Source organism: Ahaetulla prasina, chromosome 3 (genome assembly GCF_028640845.1).
Source record: "Ahaetulla prasina isolate Xishuangbanna chromosome 3, ASM2864084v1, whole genome shotgun sequence".
Taxonomy (NCBI): Eukaryota; Metazoa; Chordata; class Lepidosauria; order Squamata; family Colubridae; genus Ahaetulla; species Ahaetulla prasina.
The window spans coordinates 49,802,750-49,821,928 of NC_080541.1; positions in this window are offsets into that span (position 1 = coordinate 49,802,750).

Genomic DNA, 19,179 nt, shown 5'->3' on the forward strand with positions numbered 1-19,179 from the left:
TGGCTTGTAAAATAAGTGTGAATGGATCCTGAGGTGGAGATGAACACAAATGAAATACAGGTAGTCCTCCACTTACGACCAAAATGACTCAACATTTCTGTTGCTAATTGAGACAGCTGTAAAGATGTTTTCACCTTTCTTGCTATCACTGCAAGTGAATCACTGCAGATGTTAAGTTATTAACATGGTTGTTAAGTGACTCTGGCTTCCCTATTGACTTTGTTTGTTAAAAGGTTGCAAAAGGAATCACATGATCCCAGGATGCTGCCACCATCATAAATATGAACCAGTTGCTGATATGCAAAGTATATATTTAATATTGCATCTCTTAACAGCAGCGAGGATTATATTCGCACAATATTGGAAAAATGAAGAAACACTGTGAGACGAAGAGATAATTAGGAAGATACTAGATTATGCAGAAATGGATAGACTTACATTGAAAATTAAATATACAGAAAACACAGAATATTATCAAACATTATTTTACCAGTGGTTGGAAAAAAGGGGTGGAGATCAGGAATGTAATCTGTGTTGTTAAGCAAATTAAATATTCAGACAAAACGATGCTTATTTATTTATTTATTTATTATTTATTATTTATTTATTATTTAAATTTTTATACCGCCCTTCTCCCGAAGGACTCAGGGCGGTTTACAGCCAGATAAAATAAACAGTCCTATTACAAAATAAATACTATTAAAATACCACTAAAAAACTTATTCAATTTGGCCGCAATTAAAATTTAGCAAATAATAAAACCCATTAAAAACCCATCAATAAAACCCATTAAAAACCCATAAAAAACTAACCCAGTCCAGCGCAAATAAATAAGTGAGTTTTGAGCTCGCGGCGAAAGGTTCGGAGGTCCGGAAGTTGACGAAGTCCTGGGGGGAGTTCGTTCCAGAGGCGGAGCCCCCACAGAGAAGGCCCTTCCTGGGTGTCGCCAGACGACACTGTCGCTACCGACGGCACCCCAAGGAGTCCCTCTCTGTGAGGCGCCTGGTCGGTGAGAGGTATTCGGTAGCAGCAGGCGGTCCCGTAAGTAACCCGGCCCTATGCCATGGGCGCTTTAAAGGCGTTCACCAACACCTTGAAGCGCACCCGGAAGGCCACAGGAAGCCAGTGCAGCCTGCGCAGGATAGGTGCCACTCGGGAGCCACGAGGGGCTCCCTCTATCACCCGCGCCGCTGCATTCTGGACCAACTGCAGCCTCCGGAGCCCCATGTAGAGAGCATTGCAGTAGTCAGGCGAGGCGTCACAAGGCGTGGTGACTGTGCACAAGGCATCCCGGTCTAGAAAGGCGCAACTGGCGCACCAGGCGAACCTGGTGGAAAGCTCTCCTGGAGGCGGCCGTCAAATGATCTTCAAAGACAGCCGTGCATCCAGGAGAACGCCCAGATGCGCACCCTCTCCATCGGGCCAATGACTCGCTCCCGACAGTCAGCCGCGGACTCAGCTGACTGTGCGGGATGCCGGCATCCACAGCCACTCCGTCTTGGAGGATTGAGCTTGAGCCTGTTTCTCCCCATCCAGACCCGTATGGCTTCCAAACACCGGGACAGCACTTGATAGCTTCATTGGGGTGGCCGGTGTGGAAAAGTACAGCTGGGTGTCATCAGCGTACAGCTGGTACCTCACACGAAGCCACTGATGATCTCACCCAGCGGTGTTAAGCAAATTAAATATTCAGACAAAACGATGCTTATTAAGCACTAATAAAAGTAAATGATAGAAAATTAATAAAATTTATATAAAAAATAAATATGAACCACTTACCAAGTGTCCAAATTTTGATCATGTGTTCACAGGGATGCTGCAATGGTCATAATTGTGAAAAATGGTCATAAGTCACTTTTTTCAGTAATGTTGTAACTTCAAAATTTCACTAAATGAACTTTTAAGTTGAGGACTACCTATTAAGTTACCAGTTTATAAAGGCAAAGTTTATAAGTTTGTATTTGAGGAGCTGCCACAAAGAAGAGGGGGTCAAATTATTCTCCAAAGCACCAGGGCAGGACAAGAAACAATGGTTGGAAACTAATCAAAGGGATATGCAACCTGAAATTAAGGAGAAACTTCCTAACAGTAAGGACAATTAACCAATGGAACAACTTGCCTTCAGAAATAGTGAGCACTTTATCACTGGTGGTTTTTAAGAAGAGACTGGATAGCTACTGGTCTGAAATGGTATAAGGCCGTGATGGTGAACCTTTGATGTTCCCATGTGCCGGCCTGCGTGCTGGAAGTGGCATGCAAAATCAACCTGTGAGGTATGCGTGGCACCACTGGCCTTCGTGAGCACAAGAGCGGCGATACCTGGAAGAGCGGCGGTCCATCGCACATGTGCGAGCTGCCATCTAAACACCCAGATTAGTCTGGAAGTGTGCCCAACAAACATCTGCCCCTTGCACATGCACGCAACATCAACCCGGAAGGTCAGGTGCTGGCCTGTGCATGTGTGCCGGAACGCTGCTCTTCCAAGTTCAGCCGCCTCTGCGTGTGTGATGGCCAGCTGACTGATGCACATGTGATCACAGGGACATGGAAGAGGAGCTAGTGAGGCCACACATTCTTCATGGGATGGTTTCACATGCCGCTTCCGGCATGCGTGCCATAGGTTCGCCGACACTGGTATAAGGTCTCCTGCTTGAGCAGGCAGCTGGACTAGAAAACTTCCAAGAACCCTTCCATCTTCTCTTCTCTTCTCTTCTCTTCTCTTCTCTTCTCTTCTCTTCTCTTCTCTTCTCTTCTCTTCCTTCCTTCATCTTGGATTTGGCTTCTGTACAGATATCTCTTTACGTATTTTGAGATAGCAATAAAAATAATTTTTCATTGTCTTTTCTCTGGAATTTTTCTTTACTTCCCAATGTAAACAGCACGTATTAAGAAGGATTCAGAGACAGTGAAACATGTACAGAGAAGGGACATAAGGACAATCAGGAAAGCAGACACAAAGGCTTATAAGCCTGGGAGTATGGAATTGGCTTAGGAAGAGGAATGTTGCTATATTGAGTAGCATATAAACTCAAGAAAGTAAATTAGCGAATACGTAAGAAAATAGGCAGGCAGGCAGCCAGGCTGGCAGGAAATATTGAAGTTAGAAAGGGCTGTCATAAAAAAATTGTAAGAACTGTTTTTCTCATCTCAGAATGCAGGGCCCAATAATGACTTTCAGAGACAGGAGGGTAGTTTCTCATTGAATGTTACAAACATTTCCCAAGACCAAAAGGAGTTCAAAAATAGAGCCAATCACTGAAGAAAACAAACAGCCTCCCTTGGCTGGATATACTCAAGAAGAGGCGGAAGAGCATCTGGAGGACATGCTTCAGTTTAGATTCTTGAACTGAGCAGAGGGCTAGATTTCATGGCTCCTTCAGTGCGTCAAATCAACTGTCTAAAAATATAATTCCACAATTGCTGAGGATGAGATTCTGAAGATGTTGTTGGAAGATACATTGCCACGTTGCACCTTAAAAACTAGACTACTACAGAAATAAATGTAATCAGAATTAGTGTAAGAATCCCCCCTCACCTTTGAATGTCTTTAAATTTACTCTACCCAGTATTACTCTAATTAGTTTTACTGATACTTTTCATGCCAATATATGATTGAGCAACCTGCATGTCCTTTTGTTCTTTCAATTAAAATTTAGCTAGATTAGATGTTTAGGCTTTCTATTTAAGCCGGGATAGCTCAGGCAGTAGAGAAGTCTGTTATTAGAACACAGAGCCTGCAATTACTGCAGGTTCGAGCCCGGCCCAAGGTTGACTCAGCCTTCCACCTTTATAAGGTAGGTAAAATGAGGACCCAGATTGTTGGGGGGGCAATAAGTTGACTTTGTAAAAAAAATATACAAATAGAATGAGACTATTGCCTTATACATTGTAAGCCGCCCTGAGTCTTCGGAGAAGGGCGGGGTATAAATGTAAACAAAAAAACAACAACAACGTAATTTCTTGAGAAAGATTTTCTTCCTTTTTTTTTAAAAAAAAAGTATCAGTCTCTACAAATTGTTTGGTGATTTTTTTCTTTCATTTTTGTTTCTCTCTGTATGCATAGTCTGCTACAAAAATCTACTACAATAAAACTAAGGATTTTTAAGTTTTTAAAATATTTGCTTTTCTACCCCAAAAAAATAATCATTACTACAAGTGATATGATTGCAAGGAACACTCTAATTTAAGAGCAAATTTACTGTTATTTTATGATTCAATGACTGAAATTCTGAAATTATATCGCGATGACCTCTGTGGCCACTTACAACTCAGTGATGTTACCAATCCCCTCCTCTTTTTTATAGCAGTTTACATAAAAAACAAAAAGGTGTATCAGCCAGAGTGGCACAGTGGTTAAGGTACAGTACTGCAAGCTACTTCTGCTGACTGCTGGCTGCCAGCAATTTGGCAGTTCAAATCTCACCAGGCTCAAGGTTAACTCCGCCTTCCATCCTTCTGAGGTGGGAAAATGAGGATCCAAATTGTTGGGGGCAATATGCTGACTCTGTAAACTTAGAGCCCTTAGAGAGGGCTGTAAAGCACTGTAAAGCAGTATATAAGTCTAAGTGCTATTGCTATTTCTATTTTGTTGGTCTCTCTTTGCTAAGAGATCCAAATCAAGACAAATAGTGACTGTGCCTCAGCTCTGTTAGTGACTCGCCGGCCTACCTCAGTCTAATCCCACCTTCATCGCCAGTGCTCCATTGGGAACTTGGTGGGTAGGAACTGAGGTGAGACAGGTTGAAATTAACAACAACAACCTTTATTGCTAACAAGAAGTAACAGCAAACAGGCTAAACTCCCGTGAGGGCAACAGCAACAATTGCCGTCTGACAGCTGCTTAAATATGAGAACTGTCAGACAGAAGGACCAATGACAGGGCTGCGTTTTTCCCATCCCTTGGCTGCTTGCATGTCAGCCAATCAGGATCACCCAGCAGCCGGCACGTTTGTAGGTGGCTTCATAGCCCCAAGGACTTAGCAAGATCCATCCTTTTAGTGAAAGAAAAATCTATTCTCAGTTCCCGTGCTTTGCCTTGGGCTCCAGATTTCAGTTGAATCCAATATTCACAGGTAATATATACATAATAAGCATGTATGCATATATAACATATTGACATTAATATGTTCTTAATTATATTTTATGCCTCACTCTTTCAAAATGGATTCTTTTATATAGCATGACTTCCATCAAGAACAACAGCAGACATTTTCCAGAAATCGTATCTGGAAAAAACAAAAAAGAAGATTGGAATAGATCATAAAAATCAATATATAATTATGTTTTAAGTTGTAAAAGATGAGACCCGGTTAATACTCTGTTCAAAACATATGTATGTAAAAGAAAAATTTAATAAAACTTGTCTAAAAAAAAGAACAATAGCAGATATTTCTCAAAATCCCACTTGGCTCCATTTTCTCCATGCATTTCTCTCTATGTGTCACTGACATTTAATAATGTTCTGCATGTTGCACGAGAAATGTCTGAAAGTAATTTCAAACATTCTTTTTGGAAGATTAAAGCATTTTATTGTAAAGAGATTTGAGAAATTATTTTGAGTTCATAGTTCTGATATGCTAAATGAAGATCTTTATGTGAAAAACATACCTTTCATTAAAATTACACATTTAAAAGTAACCTTCAAAGTTATATATTGAAAAATGAACATTATATTTTTTTTTGGTTCCTCCCTTACTCCTGCAAGAGGTTTGTCCATAGGTATTTTGTACAACCAAGATGGTCCAAAGATATTAATGATGCCATGATGAAAGCTCTAGTCTTTTGCACCTGCATTCTGACTTTGCAATCAAGTATTTAAGAATGGAGTTTGCATTATGAAGTTGCAATAGGTTCCATTGTTTATCTCCCGCTTAATTCCTCTGCTGATGTTTGCTTAACATTATACAGTATTGATTTTTATTTGGCTCAATTACTAGAATTCTGCTGTTAATCCAAGTTTCTTTAAAAAGGTAAACAGTGTGTCCCAAAAGAAGTTCACTGAATTTGGAAAGTTAAAAATTTGATAAATTTCATTTGGGCTAGAAATGAAACAGGCTGAAGAAATCCAAAAAAATAAATCCTTAAAACAAACCAGGACAGGGATGTTGCAGACAAAAAGCAGAGCAGGATAATCAAAGCAGCCTGTTGTTCGTAAACATGAAAGAGTATAGTGCTATTTAGGTTTCTGCCCAGGATATAAAAAGGAATTTGGAAATTAATCCTTAACTTATCCTTCATTATCTTTTCTTGCCACCACTAGGCTATCATTTAAGTATAAACTGTAACTTGTTTCTTTGTTTTTTTAATGAAATACTTGCATGGGGTATTCAGGCAGTGGTGGGTTGCTACCGGTTTGCCCCAGCTTGAGCAAACTGGTAGCGGCACTGGTGCAAGGCTCCGCCCACCTGCCCAGATGCTTCTGCGCATGTGCAGAAGCGTCATGTGTGTACACGAGCGCTCGCACGAACGAATCGGTAGCAAACTAAATTGAAACCCATTACTGTAGTCAAGGGATGTTTAGTTAACAAAACAAAAGTAGGAATGCAATAATAAATATGTACTTCCTAAATAAGAGTTCAGTGATTCATCTGTTTTTGTTTGCTTGGAAATATATTTTATGAAAATTTCAGAAAAGTTTAATGTAAATGGCCTTTTGGCTGGTTTTCTGAAACATCTGTATGACTCCAATTTTAAAATGATTATAGTGACTAGGTTCTTCATACTGATGGCCAAAACCAATTTGTTTTGATAATGTTCATCTTCATTCTTGCCAGTAGAATCTGGGGGTGGATTTTGGGGCTGTTATACAGTCCTGTCTCTTTTGTATCTGTACCCAGTACTGTGGAAGTTCTAGTAGTATCAGAAATATTCACCATCCTCATCCAGTTTACTCCATAGGTTATCCTCAAGATGAATCTGTATGGTACCATTCCATGCCCAGACCTGAAATCTAATGGGAAGAATTCCAAATAATTCACTTAGTAAAGAGCATTCTGTAATTCCACCTTCTCAATCACCTTCCTTAAACTGGGAAGTTATAGAGTACAGTAATTATCTAATAAAATTAGTTCAATTAATGGTTATTGAATTACGGATTACTACTGCCTCTTTCAAGTGATCTTCTCTATTCTCACAAAGATATATTCACCACGTCCTTTATATCTAGTCTGTCACTGTTCACTGATAATTCATGTAAGCTAGGAGAGGTACAAACTACATCTACAAGTAGAAGAATACATCCCACCTCCTCTAGTGTTACAGAGAGAAAAGTCTTATGACCTTGCATGATGTTATCTCTGTTATTTCATAAGACCCTGAGCATCTGGAATTCAGCTTAGAATCTCAGTGTAGTAATTTTCCTGAATAGATCTGAGGATATATCATAGTCTTATATGACAAATCTTTCTTATGTAAACATGTTGTTGGATTTTAATTTATTTGATTGATTTGTATCAATAGTGAAATTCAAAAATTTTCCCTATTGGTTCTGTGGGTATGGCTTGCTGGGCATGGCTTGGTGGTCATGTGACTGGGTGGGCATGGCTTGATGGTCATGTGACCAGGAAAACCAACTATCACACTTTATACAAAAATAACACAAAAGCTACACAACTGACTCACACACAATGTAAAAGCAGCTGGACTTCACTCAAAATGGCCCCTGCAACAAGCAGGAACCTCACAGAGTCACAGAGAGCTCAAAAACAAACTATCACACTTTACACAAAAATACTGGTTCAGGCAATAGGTAGTAAAAAATGCTTTAAAAAGTAAAAAAAAAACATTCCCACAATAGTGCGTCACAGCTGATTGTCACAGCTGATCATCGGAACCTTTTTTTTAACTTTTTAAAGCATTTTTTTACTACCGGTTCAGGTGAAGCAGTAGTATTTTCACTACCAGCTCTAGTGAACCGGCCCAAACTGGTTGCATTTCAACCTTGATTTGTGTGTAATATATATATAGCCTTTTATTCAAGAGCTCAGATCAACTGTGTTTAGACTCTATATTCCTATTTTCTTCTCAACTAACTGTTACATTTATAGCTTTCAGAAGTTCAGGATATTAAATACAGATATTACATATACCTGTGATATAGATTTAGCCAGCCCAAAATGCCTTGTCAGAGTCATCTGAACCTTAATTTCATGGTATTAGTCCAACACTTTAATAATTTTATTACGTAAGTTTATTAATATTATGGCTGATTATGTTTAGGTTGAATTTGGCATTTTTGTCCATCTATCAAGTTCTTCCCAGTAACCTGGGATAGCAGATGTTGTTTGATGGTGTGAAAGATACCTTTGCATGATGTAAGTTGTTCCAAGTAAACCATTTTTACTTATGTGGTGCTCCAAATCTTTTCAGATAGCACCCAAGGTACATATTACTATTGATACTATCTTTCTTTTGTTATTCTATTTCTACTCACACCAGTTTTTTCACTGAGTGAGGCTACAATATTTTTTCTTAACATTAGTGCATTAATGGATCTATTTACATAACATAACATCAGAGTTGGAAGGGACCTTGGAGGCCTTCTAGTCCAACCCCCTGCCCAGGCAGGAAACCCTACACCATCTCAGTCAGATGGTTATCTAACATTTTCTTAAAAATTTCCAGTGTTGGAGCATTCACAACTTCTGAAGGCAAGTCGTTCCACTTATTAATTGTTCTAACTGTCAGGAAATTTCTCCTTAGTTCTAAGTTGCTTCTTTCTTTGATCAGTTTCCACCCATTGCTTCTTGTTCTACCCTCAGGTGCTTTGGAGAACAGCCCGACTCCCTCTTCTTTGTGGCAGCCCCTGAGATATTGGAACACAGCTATCATGTCTCCCCTAGTCCTTCTTTTTGTTAAACTTTGAGCCATTCTTTTATTTTTTTATTTTATTACTTTTATTATTTTATTATTCTTTTATTCTTTTATTTAAATTAAAAGATTACCTAAGTAGTACACAGAACAATCAAATGTGAAACTCTTTGGTTCCATCTATCCATCTGTCTACTCACTCATCTTTTTGGCTTTATCCAATAATTTATTATTGAATAAGGCAGATTATTAGCAACTCTTGCTTTCAGAATGGCAGAGGAATTATTTATAAAATAAAATGGCTACTTTCATAGAACTGGTTTTAATTTGTTTGGTGTGCTGTCTGAATGTCATTCAGTTTCTAAACTGTAATAAAAGGATATATTAGGTATAAATCAAACAGTCATGGCTTAGCAATAATAATAATAATTGGTTAGGACTTGAATTGTTATATTTTATCTGTCTTAGACTATGAATTGAATTGAAGATATTTATTATTATTATTATAAACTTTTATTCATTAAACATGAAACTCAGTCAACTGAACATTTAAAAATGTATCAAAAATATCATTGACTGGCTCTGATAGTTGATATGGGTTGCTGCCATTATTATTATTATTATTATTATTATTATTATTATTATTATTATTATTATTATTATTATTATTATTATTATTATTTTATTTACACAAAATGGCAGTATACACAGCAAACGAGATAACTATACTGGATTTCGTATCACAGCTCACTAGTCAAACACTTCCCAAGCATTTAGGACTGCGTGATGTATCGGCGAATTATGTGAGCAGATCCCAGTAATGTGGCTATTATTATTATTATTATTATTATTATTATTATTATTATTATTATTATTATTATTATTATTATTATTATCTCAGTCAGCCAGATGTTCAGACTGGGTTTGGCTTTTTTATCTACCTATCAAGTCCTTCCCAAGGACCTGGAATAGGCAAATCTGGATGTTTGACAGTGTTACAGATATCGTCGCAGGATGGAAGCTGTTCCAAGTAAAGCTGCCTTCTGCAATTGACTGATGGTGAATTTGCCAATGCCAATACTGTTCAATTGGTGCTACTGTTGTTGTTTTTGATGATGATGACGATTGCAGCAGCATGACAAAGTAGCAACAATGGTACATTGGAAGATGTGCAAGAAATATCATTTGCCTGCAAGCAAGAACTGGTGGGGCCATAAAATAGAGAAAGTCATAGAAAATGAAGAAGTAAATAAAATTCAAACAGACAGGCACCTGCCACATAACACTTAACAGTTTTCTATAAGAAAGACAAAAAAGTCTGGATAGTGAATGTGGCAACAGAATAGAAGAGAAAGAACTGGAGAAGATAACAAAATACAAAGACCTACAAACAGAAATAGAACAACTGTTACAAAGGCAAGCAAGAATAGCACCAATAGTAATAGCTGCCTTGGGTGCAATCCCCCCAAAAACTGGAGCACTACTTGAACACCATTGGCATTGACAAACTTGCCACCAGTCAATTGCAAAAGGCAGCTTTACTCAAAACAGCTTCCATCCTGTGACGCTATCTGCAGCACTATCAAACATCCAGATTTGCCTATCCCAGGTATCCCTTGGTAAAGACTCAATAGGTAGACAAAAATGCTAAACCCAGTCTAAACATCTGGATGACTATGCAATGATCAATAATAATAATAATAAAACTCATATATTCAAGTTATGGGATATAGCTGGCATTTCTTTAAAAGAGAAATGATATTTTGAAATTTTGAAGTGGAAAAAATTAGAGCCATGGTGGTCAAACCACTGATGACATTTGTTCCACGCTGAGAAAAACCAGTGATGACTGTATTGAAATTCAAAACCTTATTTTAATTTAGGGATGGCTTAACTTGTAAATAAGAAGATTATAATTTGGAAAACAGAATGCTAAATCCTAAACAAATTACATCTAAAAACAAGAACTCCCAAGTAAAAATGAACCTCATTACTGCAATTAAACAGACCAAATTTATTATGAAAATATGTAAAATATGGAATTGACTAAATTTGTGTTATTAAAAGTTAGAGAAACCAAATCAATCTGTTTGTATTAGCTTTAAAATGGTTCAGAAATTCCTGCGGCTCTGTGTCCCTCTTGTGGAACAAAGTTATGTTTATCATGACTGGTTTGTTTCTCACAATATGCAGTCCAGCTGTAATTTAACCACTGATATTTAACATCTCATTGTTGAGAAAATCACTCCCTGGGACCTTTTAATCAGGAAAAAGGAAAAAAAAATTGAGAATTGTATTCTTCCTGAAACATTTTAAAATATCAGGAAATTGGTCTCCAAAACAATCAATGCTAATTGGAAATTATCCATAAGAAAGTATTATTTCTATGGCCCCGAATCTCAAAAAATACAGAAATATTACAAGAGCTAAAGGAAAAGTACAATATTAAAAGGAGACAATAGTTCCCACCAAAGGGTATTTTTTATTTGGCCGCTGATCCCACAAGCGTATGACTAGGCGGCATATATTTTTCTATATTTCTGCTTCAGATGTTTTTCCTGGGTTTCAATATGGGAGCAGTTTCGGCTAGACATTGTTCAAGCTGGAATGGAATCTTTCCTTTCAAATGCTGGCTATTTCACAATATGTTGGAATTTCCTAACAATGCACTCTTTGAGGTCCCACCTCCAGGAGGAATCAGAAGTTTCTATTTTTTTCCTTCTTATAAAATTGATGCAGAACCAGACTTTGTTAAAGAGGAAATAATTCTGTCATTAAACTATAATTTCTCCCATAAGGAGTGATTCCAGGAATCCTTCTGAGATAGGATAAATATTAAATAAGTAAACGTATAGTTAATATTAGTGAAGACAATTGTATATTATGGCAAAAGAAGAACAGGACGACAGAGAACGAGGTGGCTGGATGGAGTCACCGAAGCAGTAAGTGTGAGCTTAAATGGACTCCAGAGGATGGTAGAGGACAGGAAGGTCTGGAGGAATGTTGTCCAAGCAGACGCGATGGGTCGGACAAAACTTTGCAACTAACAACAACGAATTGTATATTATAGGGTGGATCACTGACACTTCTCCAAAGTAAAAGAACATTGGAGACACGTTAAGTTGATTTTGGTGGAACACAATACCAACTTGGGGTTTTTCCCCACTTATTCCCAACCACTGCAAAAAGGTGCCCTTACAATATCTTTTTTCCCCCTGAAACTCATCCCCACTTTGAGTGAGGTAGCCTTAAATTATCCTTAGCTGTTTTGGCATTAAAATATTTCCTGCTTCTTTCTGACTCCATCCAAAGGCAGCCTCAAAGTATGTCAAGCTATTGTCACCGTTTATCTTGAAGCAGAAGTATCCACAGGAAGGGTTAGAGTTAGGGAAAAAAAGATGGGGACTCCAACTGTGCAATCAAAACTCCATTCTATTTTACACATATCTTTACCATTTTTAGAAATATGTTAGAAAAGGTGATTGTGTGGCAGCTTCAGAAGTTCTTCGATGAAATGCAAATTTTCTGGACACTTTCCAGTCAGGTTTCAGGCCTATTTATGGGAAAAATACAGCATTGGTCCATTTGTTGATGATGTCTAACAAGAGCAGGATGGGATAGTGCACCTTTCAGTGGCCCTCAATACTGTTGACTGTTGTATTTTGGGGGGCTGGGTATGGGATTTGGGAAAGCCATTGGATGAAATCATCTGCCATCATGGGATCAGGTGTTATCTGATGATACTCCCAAAGGTGCTTTCTCCAAAAGGCAACTGGACCTTTTTGGTTTTTTCTTTGAAAACATTTCACTTCTTATCCAAGAAGCTTCTTGGATGTTCTTCACATTTCCACTGTGAGTTCTGAATTTCCAGTATCCTTCATTTCCCTGCTTTGTATCAGCATCTGCTTTTGGCTCTGCTACAGATTCCTTTATGCTGTATAAGGATGGAAATACCCCTATACATTGATATACAATTAACTGAAAATCTAGCCTTTAATGATATAGAAATAGAATAATAGACTTGGAAGATACCTTGGAGATCTAGTCCAACTCTCTGCTTAAACAGGAGGCCGTATACCATTCCAGACAAATGGCTTGATCTTCCACCTGTTGTTTCTTGTCCTGCTATCAGTGACTTTAGAAAATAAGTCAACCCCCTCTTCACCATGTCAGCCCCTAAAGTACTGGAAGATTACTATTATATCACCCCTAGGTTTTCTCTCTGTTAGACTAGTCACACCTATTTCCGTCAATTTATGGTTTAGCCTGCAGACCTCTTATCATCTTTGTTGGTCTTCTCTGCATTGTTTCTCATCTTTTTTGTAATATGGTGACCAGAACTGGATGGAGTACTGCAAGTGTGGTGTCACCAGTGGAGTATAAAGTGGTATTATCACTTCACATGCTTGTGAAAGTATCCATCTGTTGATGCAACCCAGGACAACATTAGTGTGGGTTTTTTTGGTCAGCTGCAGCACCACTGCTGGCTCATACTTAAATCACCTAGATCTCCTCTATTTGCTACTTTTGAGCCAGGTATCATATACCCTATACCTATGCATTGGGTTTTTCTTGCCTATATGTAGGACCTTACTTTTCTCACCACTGAATTACATCTTATTGGATGGGGCCCACAGTGTTCAAGTCTAATTTTTGCATACATTGGGAATCTAAGCAGAAGTGGTTATAATGTGGTCATTGGGTTTTCAGTTGAAGTACCAAACAGTAAATTTGGGTTTTTTTAATTGCTTAGTGGGATAGCGGTAATTTGTTACAGAAAAAAAAAGGTGGCTAGAATTGAGACAATCCTCTGACACTTTATAAAACACACTCTGGAGAGTGTGTTTTATATTGTTTAAATGTTTCCAATTGCAGTTTTTAAAATGTGCAATCTCTAAAGTTTATAAACCAAAAACCATATTTAGCCACTTTAGACATCATATAGATCTGTAAAATAAATAAATACCCTATCATCTTTCACCATGAAACTGGATCTCTGAAAGTATGTCCATTTGTGCAACAGTAACAACAACAAAGTAAACATAAAATGTTGCCCATCTACCTAGCAACCAGGATCATTGTAAATATATGAGCCTGTTTGTATGTACTAGCTTTCTATTGGACAATCTGTTGTCTGAAATGATATCAGGTTTCCTGCCTGAGCAGGGGTTGGACTAGAAGATATCCAAGATCCCTTCCAGCTCTGTTATTCTCTATTAAAAACAACTTTTCTCTTCTAGAAACAATAGTAATGTTATAGTTCCATGCAGTGGTGGGATCCAAGGCACGTTCTAGGACCAACACTCTTCATTAACGACCTTCGTGACCACATTATAAGTAATTATGTTCTCTTTGCCGATGATGTTAAACTATCGAACACTACGAACAATGCGGCTACCCTTCAAAAAGACCTTGACTTTGTGTCGGAATGGTCAAAAATTTGGCAACTCCAAATTTCAACCAGCAAATGCTCGGTCTTACACATTGGAAAAAAGAATCAGAACACTAAATACAAGCTTGACATTACCTTGTAGATGACCCTCACCCCGTCAAAGACCTTGGAGTTTTCATATCAAACGATCTAAATGCAAAAGCCCACTGTAACTACATTGCCAAAAAGGCTTTTTTATTTTATTTTATTTTGTCACAACAGTATACACAAACATTGTCATAAGTAAAAGAAACATATCATGAAGAATATATATATAAGTAAAGAATATGCATTAGCTATATTAATTTGATATAATAAAGGGAACAATAGGACAGGAACGGTAGGCACTTTTGTGCTCTTATGCACGCCCCTTATAGTTCTCTTAGGAATGGGGTGAGGTCAATAGTAGACAGTTTTTGGTTGAAGATTTTGGGATTTTGAGTAGAGACTATGGAGTCAGGTAATGAGTTCCAAGCATTAACAACTCTGTTGCAGAAATCATATTTTCTGCAATCAAGTTTGAAGCGGTTGACATTAAGCTTGAATCTATTTTTTGCTCTTGTAATATTGCGATTGAAGCTGAAGTAGTCATTTACAGGAAGGATATTGCAATAGATGATTTTGTGTGTTAAACACAGGTCATGTTGAAGTCGACGGAGTTGTAAGTTTTCTAATCCCAGGATTTCAAGCCTGGTGGTACAAGGTATTTTGTTGTTTTCGGAGGAGCGAAGAACTCTTCTAGTAAAATATTTCTGGACGCGTTCTATTGTATTTATTTCAGAGATGTGGTATGGGTTCCAGACTGATGAACTGTATTCAAGAACAGATCTGGCAAATGTTTTGTATGCTTTAGTTAGTAGTGTAGAGTTTTTGGGAAAGAAGCTGCGTAAAATTAGGTTTACAACTTTTAGTGCTTTTTTTGCTATGTAGTTGCAGTGGGCTTTGGCATTTAGGTCATTTGATATGAGAACTCCAAGATCTTTGACAGGGTGAGGGTCGTCAGTAAGGTAATGACCATCGAGTTTGTACTTGTTGATAGGATTCTTTTTTCCAATATGTAAGACTGAGCATTTGCTGGTAGAGATTTGGAGTTGCCAAGTTTTAGACCAATCAGAAACTAAGTCGAGGTCTTCTTGAAGGGTAGAAGTATTGTTAGTGGTATTAAATAGTTTGACATCATCAGCAAAGAGAACACAATAACTTGAGATGAGGTCACAGAGATCATTAATGTATAGTATGAAGAGCGTTGGACCAAGAACACTACCTTGCGGAATGCCACTTTTGACAGGAACAGGATTTTTTTAAGAGTTGTAAACTTAATCTTGCATAGCTTCTTCTCCAGAAAGATTACACTACTAACCAGAACATATAAAACATTTGCTAGACCAATTCTCGAATACAGCTCGCCTATCTGGAACCCACACCTAATTTTGGACATTAATACAATTGAGCGTGTCCAGAAATATTTTACAAGAATTCTCCACTCCTCTGAATACAACAAAATACCTTATGCCACCAGACTTGAAATCCTGGGTTTAGAAAATTTAAAACTCTGCCGCCTTCGGCATGACCTGAATATGACTCATAAAATCATCTGCTACAATGTCCTTCCTGTCGAAGACTACTTCATCTTCAATCGCAACAATACACGAGCACACAATAGATTTAAACTTAATGTGAACCGCTTCAATCTTGATTGTAGAAAATATGACTTAAGTAACAGAGTTGTTAGTGCCTGGAATGCACTATCTGACTCTGTGGTCTCTTCCCAAAATCCCCAAAGCTTTAACCAAAGACTATCTACTATTGACCTCACCCCATTCCTAACAGGTCTGTAAGGGGCGTGCATAATTGTATCCAATTTGTATGGTTATTTCATGCTAATACTTATATATACTGTTGTGTTTGACAAATAAATGAATGAAATAAAATAAATAAAAATAAAGTTCACACCACTTCAGAAGAACCGGTTGTTAACTTTCTGAGCAGTTTGGTAAACTGGTTGGTGGAAGAAATCATTAGGGCAGAGAACCGGTTGTTAAATTACTGGAATCCCACCGCCGGTTCTATGATAAGAAGCCTTTCCCTACACATCCAGAAATAATCCCTCTTAAAACTGACGTATATTACACCTGAATCAACATATATACTTATAAAGGATGTGTATCAAGGATGCATATTAACACTGGACATATTTAAATTACTCTTTAAAACGACAAATTGAAGAAAAAAATTTCTCTGAATATCAGTATTTGTCAGAAATCAAACCAGAATTTCTCTTTCACTTTACTCTGTGGTTCTTTTCTACTTTTATTTGCCTATCTCCCCCTTTAATGTTTTTTTAAAAAAACCCAAAATATAGCTTTCTGGCTTTTATTTCAGGAAATTGCTTGCACCTTCCCCTCCCAGCACCATCCCATTAGACTATCTGCTAATACCCAGCCTTTTCTATAATCTTTTAAACAGCAACCACTCCCTCCTATCCTTTAAGTACTATCTTGGCAGACTGCACAAAGAGGAGGAGTTTGGAACTTACAAGACTGTGAAATTGTGCTGTTAACAACAGAGATGTCAAGCAACAAGCCATTTTAAAAGCTATTGAACAAGAATCCATTTCTATCATCACCCCATTTTACAGTTCTTTGTGCCAGAGGCTTTTTATTATTGAGATTTACAGAGTGACAAAGGACACTTGGCTCAAATGGTCCCTCCCAAAAAACTGAAAGTTTATTTGTTAATTAAATAAAAATATGTTGTGCAAACCATTGTTTCCCTGAGCTGTTTAGTAGCCTGGCAGAGCAGGTTGTGGAAGAAAAGCATCTAAAGGGCCAAAGCAGGCAATACAAAAAGACAAAAACAGCAACAGCAGCTCTTCTTGTTTGTGAAATAATCCTTGCTTGGATTTGCTGTTAGACTGATTATGTAACTTTATTTTTTATTTGAATTACCCCTCATTCTCCTAACTATACATAATCCTTTTTGGAAAACCAATAGCAAGTTAAAATGAGAATTGAATGCTTTTTGCAGCTCTCTCTCTCTCTCTCTCTCTTTTAAATGAAACCACAGAGTTTCTGAGTTACTTTTCAGCAAGATTTCTAAGTGGTTTCAAAGTCTGCAAGTAGAATGCAGTGACATGTCTTTTAATGGCTGATGCTAGCTCAAGGTGTTTTGCTGTCTTAGAAAAAAGGCCAGACAGTACCTTCATTTCTGAAAATAGAATAGAGATTTCAACTAGCTGATGAACATTATCTCAAGCAAGCTTCCTCTAAGCCAGGAAAGCAGATGCTCAAGTTATGATGTACTCTGAGCAGCAATCTGGTTGGCCTGGGCAACTCCTGCCTGAGCAGTGGGTGTGATGTGGGGCAGTGATTTTTTAAAGAAGTGCCTACTGTGCTTCCCAAAATTATATATTTTTAAATCCCGAGAACTTATATATTTTTATTCGAATGAAACTATACTGTGTTTCCCCGAAAATAAGACCCTGTCTTATATTTTTTTGAACCTCAAAATAAGTGCTTGGCCTTATTTTCAGGGATGTCTTATTATTTTGGGGCACATAGAGCAAGATGGGGCTCCTCTTGCCGTCTTACCTGATTTCCAGCTCTTCATTTAAATGTTTTTGGGGAGGGCTTATTTTCGGGGGAGGCTTATTTTAGCGCATGGGCTCAAAAGCCCGATTGGGCTTATTATCAGGTGATGTCTCATTTTTGGGGAAACAGGGTATTTATATATAAGATTATTTATTTAGATTTGATTTATATCATCGCCGAAGTCACATGGTATACAAATAATAAAATAATTTTCAAAAACATTCTGGAAGTACAAAAAATTAATGTTATCATGAAAAAGCTAAGAAGCTAAAAAGCATTGTTCAGATTATGAACAATGGACCCATCTCATCAGAACTTTCTTGCAACCCCAAGACTGTTGACACAACAAGGATTTTATTGGCAGGCTGGCAGAATTTGGGCCAATATTATATAGTCAGATGATGTTCCACAGGATGGATACCATGGCAACAAAGGCCTGTCTCCTGGGTCATACCAGATGTAACTCTTAAACAGATGGAATCCACAACATACCTTTTCTTTTGGACTTATATAGTATAATTGGTAAGAGGCAGTTCCTTAGATACCCCAACCCTGGCCACCACATTCTATCCCAGCTGAAACTTCCAGATATTCTTCAATGGCAGCCCCATTGAAGCCCCAATGGCAGCCCCATAAAACATATTTACAGTAAGGAGGTGACCACAGTGCAACCCAAATATCATGTAGTCTCAGAAACGGTAAGTCCCAAAACCCAGAGCCACTCATTTTTACCAAGGTTCAATTGAAACCTACTATTCCCCATTCAGAACCACCATCCTCTGCCTCTAAACACTGGGATAAGACATCAATAGGATTACTTAATTTGCCAGGGCAAGAGATGTTGGATTGAATATCATCAGCATACTGATGATACATAACAACAGATGAGTTCACTGAGCAGCTTCATGTAAAGAGTGGAGTAGGCACTAAACTGTGCAGTACTCTACACATGGAGGCAAAGGTCCAGATCTCTCCTCTCTAATAATTTATTCATTCATTCATTCATTCATTTTGTCAAATACAACAATATATATAAGTATAAGCATGAAATAACCACAGAAATTGAATACAACCAAAGGGAACATTAGGACAGGAATGGTAGGCACTCTGGTGCTCTTATGCACGCCCCTTATCTCCAACTCACATCAAATCTGAAGAAAGCAGAAGAACTGGCACCAATATTTGCTACTACTTACAACAGATGATGGCCAAACAGCATTAAAAAGGACCAAATGTGGAGGCAAACCAATATTCGGACACAATGACCTGTATGTTGATAACTAAAGAAAAGGCACATATTGTTCTTAACCGTTGTCACTGAAATATTAGAAGAGAAATAAAGGCATTCTT